The sequence below is a fragment of the Emydura macquarii genome, unplaced genomic scaffold, assembly GCF_026122565.2.
Source record: "Emydura macquarii macquarii isolate MOO-44397 ecotype Brisbane River unplaced genomic scaffold, CSIRO-AGI_Emac_v2 contig_1119, whole genome shotgun sequence".
Lineage (NCBI taxonomy): Eukaryota > Metazoa > Chordata > Testudines > Chelidae > Emydura > Emydura macquarii.
The window spans coordinates 1,565,938-1,576,612 of record NW_027131256.1 but is presented as its reverse complement, the minus strand read 5'-3'; the positions used below and the strand labels follow the sequence as shown (position 1 = coordinate 1,576,612).

General features: G+C 49.1%; 1 protein-coding gene across 1 annotated transcript in view; it reads left to right on the top strand.

Annotated features, from left to right (window-relative positions):
• Positions 1 to 3,891: 3,891 nt before the first annotated feature.
• LOC137151854 (3 beta-hydroxysteroid dehydrogenase/Delta 5-->4-isomerase-like) overlaps positions 3,892 to 10,675 on the top strand; it is a 28,313-nt gene continuing 21,529 nt past the window's right edge. Inside the window, exon 1 of the mRNA XM_067546357.1 lies at positions 3,892 to 4,008. The gene's annotated coding sequence lies outside the window, so the exon portion shown is untranslated. The remainder of the gene's footprint in view (positions 4,009 to 10,675) is intronic.

The following is a 10,675-nucleotide window of genomic DNA, read 5'->3' as shown; positions in this document are numbered from 1 at the left end:
ATACACATACATGTCTGCAAGCATTTTATCTGACAAAACCAAAGTTAATACTCTTTGTAAACTCAAACAAATTGTTTTAATGTTAATATTTGCATCTATTTGACATTTTATCTATGTACTTTCTCAAGTCTCAGATTGATTTATTACATCTTTTGTGGAGGTTATGTTTAGGTTATACAGTGGTTTGATTTTATTTTTCATTTAATACACTAAAAATATAAGCAATGGGGTATATTACTTATGCGCAGCACTGTACGTGCTTGTTGAACAGGGGCACATGCAGTGTGAAAAATGTGTCTCTGGACCTTGACTATACTTTGACCAAGAAATTTGGACCTTGACAAAAAATAATTGACTTCCCCTCGCGCTACACTGGCAGGACATTTTCCTCCAATCTTAGCACATAAACGATTTTAATTTCTTGTGGTTTGGTGTTTGGAAGGAAATAATGGGTTAAGGGAGAGGTTTTAATTTGTTCAATTTTAATCCAGTTTAATTTGAGCCTATGGAATAGCCAGTCTGAAAAGGATGTAAAATCACAAGACTACTGTAACATTGTGTACACTGTCTGGAAGCTCTAGTCCCTCTGAAAATTTGGCTGTGTGGAGATTTTTATTATTCTTTCCAAAGTAGTCTGTGATTGGTTGTGTCTTGGCAAGCAGAAACTTCAGTTTGTGTAAACCAAAGTAAATCTGATGCAGGTTTACATCAGCTGTGGCTCTGCGTTGCCATGTCTACAATACTTGGAGAATTATATTCATTTTAATTAAATATTTAATTTGCTCTTTTGCTAAACCAAGAGGGAGGGAGACACAGCCATCTCTCTAGGACTCTTTTGACTTGGGCCCAAAATAGCATGACATTATTTAGCTTCTCCCTCAGTCGAGGCTGGTGAATGATGGTCTACTACAGAGAATTCCATATAGAACCATCCGCTTTCAAAGTAGCTACTAAATTTGACTGGAAAAATTCCAGCTAAACATTTTTCCATCGGAATTTGCCGATTCGTTGAAATAAAAATGTTTTGCAAAGATGATTCAGTTTTAACAAAGTTCTGACAGAACCTGTCTGATTTCCTGCCGTTTCACCTGCCCATCTCCTTGACAGCCCACCTAATTTTTTTTTTCTGGTGCCCGGGCTTTGGCTGTCTGTAATCAGGTTCCCAAGGCTTCCAGGATCCGTGACTCTGAAGCAGCCCCTTATGTGGACTGCCCGGAGCGATAGCTCTGTTCCCTTTTGAAAAGCTTTTCAAAATGTTTGGGTTTTTTGTTCAGAATTGGAATGAAACCACATTTTTAAATCCCCTGCAAAACAAAAGTATCTTTCTCCCTCCCCGCTGTTATAGCTACCAATACCCATTGTTCTCAATAGGAGTGAGGTCAGACCTTGCCCACAGTTTGGTGGCCATTTTGAGAAGGGCATCTAGCTCCTATTGTTTTTAATAGCACTCAAGCCACAGGCTGCTCGTAACAAAAAGACACTCTGATAGATACGCTGGAGAAATGTGGGTTCAGCAGAACTACCAGTAATCAGATAGATAATTGATTAACAACCGCAAACAAAGAGAAACTATGAATGGAATGATGTCGGATTGGAGGGAGGTCTCAAGTGACCTGGAGGGATCTGATCTGGTCGGGTTTTGTTTCACATCTTTATTGATGACTTGGATGGAGGAACAGAGAGCAAACTGATTACATTTGTAGATGACACAAAGCTGGGGGGGGTTGCCTCCTGCATCCCTTCTCCCCAATCCCCTTCTGCGCCCCCCTTCCGCATCTCCTCTCCCCTAACCCCTGCACCCTCCCTTCACCCCCTAGCCCCTGCACTCCCCCCCTTCTCCCAATCTCTGCATCCCCTCCTGCACCCATGAGGGGAAACTGACCCTGCATGCATGGAGCGGCAGGTATTGCTGCTGGTTCCCCCCTCGAACACTGTTCCTCCATGCACCCCTAGTGGGCTGTGGGGGAAGGATCGAGGAGCAAGGTCAGGGCTCGCTGCATCCAAGTCACTTTCCCCACTTGATCTGCGTAAGGGGAGGGCAGAGAGCAGCAGCTCTTGATGCTTGCCTCACAGCCCAGGTGGGGAAAGTGACCTGGATGCAGGGAGCCCCGGTATTGCTCCTTGCTCCCCCACTCTCAGCCCCCTAGGGGGGCACAGAGAAACGCTGTGGGGGGCCAGCAGTATCTGTGTCTCACCACTCACCCCTAGCCCCGTTCCTGCAGTGGGAGGAAGCAGGGAGAAATCTGGGCGTCCCCCCACGCATCGTCTCTGGAAGTCTGCAGCGTTCCCCGGCCAGCCCGGGCATGGCTGAGTAAAAGCTGTGACAATCTAAACATTGAGGGCCTGATCCTGCTCTCATGCCGCTCACTGCGGGGCATCGAGGCCCTTCTCCATTCCTATTGCTCTGCGCTCCGCTGTTCATTGTCTCCAGTTCTGCTTCCACCAGACACACAACTTTTGCTTCAGACTTTGCCTCTTGGGTCACATGTTGTAAGCGATCCCACTCTAAATCATAGCTGCTGCCTTTTGTTTTTGCTGGTGGGTGCTGGCGGACTGGGGGGGGGAGGCTCCAGGGGAAGAGGCAGAGTGGGAAGAGGCAGAGCGCCGGAAAGGGGAGTCCTGGAGGGAAGAGGCCAAACAGGAGCCTGAACAACTGACTGGTGGCCCTGCCGAACAGCTGATCCAGGGGTATCTGTACCCCTGGTTGAGAACCACTGACCTAGTGCATAGGAAATACATTCTTTAAATCCTTTGTAAAATCCCTCCTTCCCTCTGCCTGTGAAACACCCAAGTACAAGAGTAATCTAAATGTAAGGGGTCTATTAGCCCCTCACTGAAACTTAGTGGGTCTTTTTGGTTGGCATCTCTGGAGGAAGCAGGACCCTGGAAGGGACACAGCCCCCAGGACCAGTGGAGAGAGACCAACTCAGGTCAGCCTGATTGACAGGGCGGGCAGGCTAATGAGGGAGCCAGGAGGATGTGGGGGAGCCCAGCCCTCCCTGTGAGCAGGAGCTGCATGCCTGGGCATGCCTGGGCAGAGCTGACCAGATAAAGCAGCCTGCAGCTGGAAGAGGCGCACAGACAGCTGAATGGAGCCCAGCTGACCCGACCACAGCAGCAGAGCAGAGGGGCATCCCAGAGAGCCAAGCACAGCTGTAGGGAGCAGAGCCAGCTGGAGCTGGGTGTGGTGAGCAGCTGGGCAGAGCGAAGGGGACTTTGGAGTGTGCGGCTACTGGCAGAGCAGGGGTCTGACTCTGCATCCCTGCAGCGTAGCCAGGGCCTGGACAGTGGGCCTGCAACGTGTGACACAGACTGTGAACCCCAGAGACGCTGTGTGTGGTGCCCCAGGCCAGGGGGCAGTGCTGGGTGTTTGCCTTTAACCTCGCTCCTCTTTTCTTAGTTGATGTTTGGTTGCTGTGTGTGTAACACATTGTGTTGCTCTGCGCTGTGTGCAGTGATCAGTGGGGCAGGGAGGGGCCCAGTGCAGAGTTAGTGCCCGGAGTGGGGACACCCTAGCCCCTGCCCTAAGGGAGCACGGCAAGATTGGGGGTTGAGCCCCCGGAATCCTGGGCCCAGCCTTGTCAGGGTTACAGGGACCCCACCACACAGGAGAGTGGGAGGGGAGCCCTCGAGGTCAGGTGGGTCTCTGCGTAAAGAGACTGGGGGCAAGGACTCAGATCCTTTTACTAGCCAACTGCACCGGGGCAGTGTATGAGCCAGGAAAGTTCCCCACAATAGCAGGCCCATTCCCCTGCTTACATAAAGAGCAGAGATTTCTTTTCTTTTCCCTCAGGAATCCCAGACTTCATTCCAGCAGTTGCACCAGTCAAAGCCTGCTCCAACCCCTCGCACGCCAGCACCTTGCATCGAAAACCATGCCCTGAACTGGGGGGAGCCTCCCCAAACACACCAAGAAGTCTGCTTTTGTGTGTAAAGCAGCAGGACCGGGATCCTCCCACCTTCAGCCCTGCTTGGATTTCCCTGCCTGCCAGTGCCTCCTTGCTGGAGGTGAGGGGGGGTTCTCTTCTCTCTGTGTGTATTTCTCTTCTCCCTGCTGAGGATGTGATGTCCGGGACAGGTGACAGGTCTTATTACCCTAATCCATGCTGGTAGTAGGAAGAGAATTCCGCTCTGCTTTAGTTCGGATTCACTCTCTCTCTTCCCCTAGCCACTCCGGGCAGCCAGTGGCGCTGGGGTGGAGGGGGGCGGATCGGGGCTCTCCTTGCGTGGCCTGCCCTGCTCTCTCCCCTCAGCGCTGGAGTAAACAAACAGCCCCCTGCCCCTCCTGCAGCCGGAGCCCTGCTGTGTGTCGGAGCTGCCCGCCCAGCCACGTGGGGTGCTACGCACTGGTGAGGGTGGGCAGGGAAAGGGCTGCGGCCCTTGTGTCCCAGGGCTGGGACTGGGTCATCCCCTCCCACTGTCCCAGAACAGCTGGTGGATGGGCGGATCCTGAGAGCTGCTGGGAGCTTTGAGCAGCTGATTTGGGGCGCTTGGGAGACACTAAGATGGGAGACACTAACGCATATTTATATGATAAGGGGAAAGAACGAGGGAAAAGAGAAGTTATAAGGACAAGAGTGAGGGAGGGGATGAGAGTGGGCATAAGGGCAATCAGGAGATGAGACTGGGTCACTGGGCAAGTGGAGGGGTTAGAGGAGGTGAGCAGGTGAGACACTTCTGCATCTGTGCTGGGAAGAAGGAGAAGAGCATTGTAGGGGAAAGGGAAGGTGAACTGAGGGGAAGATTTTGTCAGTTCTTCTCTTGGAAGAAATCAGCAAGGTCCTGTGCAGAGAGAAAAGAGGAGGCAGGAGGAAAGGAGGGTGGAGGACTGAGTCGAAGTTGGGAAAAAGTCAGCTGCGATTGTGGTGTGGGATTCAATTAAGGACTTGTCCTTGGGGTGAGTTAGTGCGCAGCAAGCTGGGGGATGAAGCAAACTGCACCGTGGAGCTTTTCGTGCATGGCAGCAGGACCCGGAGGTCTTCGTTTAAGCTATTGGAGAGCAGCCTGGTGACAAAAACGGCTATTTTCTTGTTTTTGCAAACTTTTCATTTTTCTGCCCGAGTCAGCTATCTGTTACTGGACGATGTGTCAGTGCTGTTACCAAGAGGTGCCTGTTCATTCAGCTGAAATATAACACTCCCCAAGGTTGCCAGTAAGACTTCGGCTACTTTTTTAAAATGCTGAGAGTGAACATGTGTGTGACTGGAAGTGAGTGAAGAATAGCAATGATAGCCATTAAGTCACTTGTCCTGCACAGACTCTGGAGGGGCCCAGAGGGACTCGACCATTAATACCCATGGCTGACACCTCAGGCGGGAGACGGGGTGGGTGAAAACTGCATCTGTGGTGTTGTCTCCTGTTGATTTCATATCTATGGGAGGACATCTGTGCTTCTGGTTGGTGATGTGTAATCTTACTGGACTGCCAATAAAGAGACTGTGCTTTTCAGACCATTGAAAGATCAAATTGCCCACCCCTTAACTCTGATTGAACTATGTTTTGGGAGTATGAGGTGTGTAATTTGTTTGGAAAATCACCAGAGAGGTGCCATGGGGCAGAAAAAGCCAGAACTTGTAACCTTGAAGGCTCAGGAAAGCATGGAGGAAGCTCTGATCTTTGGGCCACCCTAACACCAAGAAGACTATGCTCCTGCTCAGCCTGAGGCTGGCTGAAGGAAGGAGATCAAGACTCCACAGGTGCTGTCAGCCTGTTTTGCCAAGAGCTGCAGGCAGCCGGCCAGCATGTGGTACGGCCCAAACAACGTCACCTGCAGTCCTGACATTGAACTGAAGAGAGAAATTTCTTTTTAACTGTCTCTCTTTTTTTTTTCTAGTGGAGATGTCCATTCTATTATTGATTTTTTTTTTCTCTATGCTTTTAGGGGGTGAATAAGAGTGTGAGTGTCAAAAAGAAATAGCATGTGCGTATTTAGACTGTAAGTAAATGTTGACTTACGTCATTCTGTGTTAATCTGGGTCATAAGTGAGTGTTGCAGAAACTGCTTTGCCAGAAAAGGGGAAGTTAGAAACTGCCAGTCACCTTGCATCATCGCAGTGAGGAGCTTGGGCCAGGACAGAGACAACGATGCAAGTTATCTGGCTGTGGGGGAGCTCTGAAGGGCCTCAGCCCCAATTCCAAGAGCTGTGAAGTAGATGGCACCTTTTTAAGGTGTATTTAAGGGCTGTGATGTATAAAGACGGATCATGTGTTATGTTCAATTCATGATTTAACTCCTGATTGGGTTCACTTAATGATTTTGGACAATTGTTGAATCCATTCCATATTATTGTCAATGTGTTGATTCACTAACTCAATTCCAGTTGTAACTCTGATTTGATCACTATATTGTTAATTCACAGATCATTAGTAACATTTGTAGTAGCTAGTTTTAAGGAAAAGTTTAAGGATTTGTAGTTGTTTTTAAAATTCTTAAAAATCACAACATGGGTTCTTCTCCCAAAGCCTGCAATGGGTCACCCTCACCCAGCCTTAAAAGCTAAAGGGTAATTGTGGAAGGAGTCACAGAGCCCCTTAGCTCTGTTTCTAAATGAACAATTTTATCCCTCGTAGTCATCAAGATGGAAATTGAAGTCACTGTGGATGAGTGAAGCGAGAGAGCCAGGAGTTGAAATCAGAGAGGAAGGCTGAAGGGGGATGAATTGGGTGGATGGTAGACAGCATGGAGAGGGAAGGTGGATGCGGAGTGTTGTACAAAAGAATAGAAATATTGGGGGCAGGTGGTAGAGGAGGAGCCCTGGGTGGGGAATGTGAGAAGTTGTCATTTAAATGACAACATTGTTCACTATATCACTGCTGATCAAAACATGTTAGAAAGGAGAGAAGATACCGTATTGTGACAATGAGCACAGTTGTGAATGGGGTTTAATTTTGTTGTGTTGGCGAGTTATTCGCACTCTGTCTTTCCCAATCTGATCCATGGAGCCAAAAAGTCAGGGGGGAAGAGTGAAGTCAAGGGGCATCTGAGCTTGACTTGCAGGGGACTCAATTCCACAGTCCAGCAGGGCTTCCAAACCCTGTCCCCCTGACCACACTTTGATAGACTGATGGTGGGCTGTGATGCTGGATCACTTCAGTCACAATTTTTGCAGGAGGCCACCAGTTGAGTGGTTCTCATTTTCTAGATGCCCAATGAAGACTTGGGGCCGGATGTGAAGAGGAGCTAAGCGCACACAACTGAGACTGAAGTAAATGGAAGGATTTGATGCTCAGCAATTCTGACATTCCTAAATATTATATTGCCTTAATAAGCAGACGCCTTAGAGTTAGAAAGGTCCTGTGTTCTAATTCTGTCTCTGCCACTGATTCACCCTGTGGGCCTGATCAAGTCACTTTATTTTTCAGTCTCACTCTTCCAATCTATAAAATGGGGATAATAATATTCTCCCCACCACCCCAGTGGCCAGGGATGTTCTTGTATTAATTAGTTAATGTTTGGACAGTGTTTTGAACATATAAAATATTATAAAAATGCAAAATACTTTGAAAAATCAGCCTGAGACCTCAAATTGGGGTGCGATCACTGATAGCCCCAAAATTAGTGGAGCTTTTTGTAAAATTTAACTTTAATGTATAGGGTCGATTAGCCCCTTCCTGAAACTTAGTGAGTTTTTTGGTCGGCATCTCTGGAGGAAGCAGGACCCTGCCTGAAACAGACACAGCCCCCCGGGGCCAGTGGAGAGAGGCTAACTCAGGTCAGCCTGATTGGCAGGGTGGGCAGGCCAATGAGGGAGCCAGGAGGGCGGGGGTGGTCCCGTCCTCCTTTGAGCTGGAGCTGCTTGCCTGGGCCTGCCTGGGCAGAGCTAAGGACAAAAGCAGCTAGTGGCTGGAGGCCAGAGAAGAAGCCTGGGGAGCTGAGCTGATCCGACCCGACCTGATCTGACCTGACCCGACCCACAGCAGCAGAGCCAGAGGGGCATCCCAGAGAGCAGAGCTGAGCCGAGCCGAGCCGAGCACAGCTGCACTGAGGCAGAGCAGAGCCGGAGCTGGGGCCGGAGCTGTCTGGAGCCGGGTGCGGTGAGTGGGTGCAGTGAGCAGCTGGGGAGTGCGAGGGGGACCCTGGGCAGGGCCTGGCGCAGGGAGACGCCACCAGCCCAGAGGCTGCACAGGCCAGGCTCAGAGGGGGACTGTGACCCCGACAGGGGCTGACACTGGGGAGAAGGGCCCTGCCCCCCTAGAGCCTGGGGTGCGTGGCCACTGCCAGAGCGAGTGTCTGACTCTCTGCATCCCTGCAGTGCAGCCAGGGCCTGGGCAGGGGCCTGCGACGTGTGACACAGACTGTGAACCTCCCTGACACCCAGAGACGCTGTGTGTGGTGCCCCGGGCCAGGGGGCAGTGCTGGGTGTTTGCCTTTAACCTCGCTCCTCTTTTCTTACTTTGTGTTTGATGTTTGGTTGCTGTGTGTGTAACACATTGTGTTGCTCTGCGCTGTGTGCAGTGATCAGTGGGGCAGGGAGGGGCCCAGTGCAGCGTTAGTGCCTGGAGTGGGGACACCCTAGCCCCTGCCCTAAGGGAGCATGGCAAGATTGGGGGTTGAGCACCAGGAATCCTGGGCCCAGCCTTGTCGGGGTTACAGGCACCCCACCACACAGGAGAGTGGGAGGGGAGCCCTCGAGGTCAGGTGGGTCTCTGGGTAAAGAGAGTGGGGGCAGGGACTCAGATCCTTTTACTAGCCAGCTCCACCGGGGCAGTGTGTGAGCCAGGAAAGTTCCCCACAATAGCAGGACCATTTCCCCCATTTACATTAATCTTAATTTTAACCCTAATCTATCTGTACCTTACTCAATTCCCCATCTGTAAAATGGGAATAATATTACTGTGGTATCTGACAGAGAAATTGTGACGATAAATTCATTCATGTTTGTGAGGCTCAAATACATTGGTGATGAGGGCCATAGAAAAACCCATGAAGAAATGAATAATTCCCTAGGCGCTGCAGGGCTTGGATGCTGTGGAGTAAATAAGGCCTTACACCTTGCATAATAAAAGGGTAAAAATGAAATATTGAAAACTGCCCTATTCATTCTCTGAGCCCCGTCCATCCTGTGCACTGAATGAGGCAGGGTCCTGTGGAGAAAAATTGCATTGATCATGTAATTAAAAACTGAATTATAATGCATATGCACATGGAAAGTGAATTAAGGTTGCACAAACATCCTTCATTCTGGCATTTCCAGCTTTCCAGTGTTTCTCTTGTCAACCTGCATAACTTTCTTTATTGTAGATCTTTGGTATGTGATAGCATATGAAAACAGACAAGCAACTACCAAGTGTTGTAGCTTTTAATATTTGACTTGTGTCACTTTCTACTGCTGTTTGTCTGTCTTGTCTATTTAGAGTAGAAGCCACTCAGCACCCAGGGCAGTGGAGCCCCAGTCAGGGACTATGGCCTACAGGAGCCACTGTAATATCAATAATTATTTTGGTTTATTTCCTTACTTCTAGCATGAGGATGGGGGGAGGAAAGATTATTTCATTAATAAGTGCAAGGCCCTCAGATGCTACAATAATTACTGCCTCTGAAAAGCCCATCAATATTTGAATACTGGACATTTATGTAGTTTTGCATGCTAAGAAATGGGTAAGCAAAATTTAAGCTGATGCCTCAGCACATAAACTGCTCACTGCTGTAGTCAGGAGGAATTTTGCACCATTACAGAAATGGCCAGCTACATCGTTAGGGAGTTTTATTGATCATAGGCCACTAGACTCCCTGGACAATGGGTCTGATCTGGCATTGCAAATCACTTATTACTCTTCTATTTGTAAATTACAGTTGACATATTCCCAAGTTTCCTGTAGCTGCTGGGAAGAGCCATTAAGTTGACAAGTGATCTCTTGTAACATCCTGCTTTAATATTGGTTAAACAGGCAGACAGGAAAACCCATCTACTAATCTTGTCCTGTTTAGACCCGAAGTTTTCTCTGAGATAAATATGTCTGCACTGATACTCTGGAGTCCTTCACTTGGGGGCCTTTCTCTGTGTTCCAATGATAACAAACCTTGCTGGGAGACACTCAGCCACATAGATAAAGCTCAAAAACAACACCGCATCAAGCACTTTGATAGATTTCAAGGATGTTCTGCAACAAAGCAGCAATGCATCATCGTGATAACCCAGGACACCTGTGGGGACAGCTCTGCAGTGGCCCCCTTGTCTCTCCCGTCTCCGGGGCTGGCATGGAGCTGGGGAGGCAGCAGGTTCGGGCACTGAGAGAGAGAATAAAAATAGCCATTTAAAAATATATATATCTATACATGGGTGACTTTACTCTGAAACACCTAACACAGCATTCCACACGGTGTGAGAGCTGCTGTTGTCATGATGTCCAGTCCAGAGATCCCGAAGCGTCCCTTCAGAAGCTATTTTTCACAAACTGGACTAGCCCCCAGCCCAAAACGCAAGCCCCTCTTCTGCCCCTTACATGACTGCTTTGTGTCTTTATTTGTTGGGAGTTTCTTTGGTGTAAATTCAAGCAAGGCTCTATTTACAGATGATTCCAAACCTGGGGGTGTTGTAAATGCATCAGGAGGGCAGAACTGAGCTGCAATGCACATGGGGAAGGCAGAGCAAAGGGTGCTGCAGGGAAACTCAGCCCTAATTAATGTAAAAAGCTGCACTCAGGAAGAGGAAATAAACAGCTGAGACATAGCTAT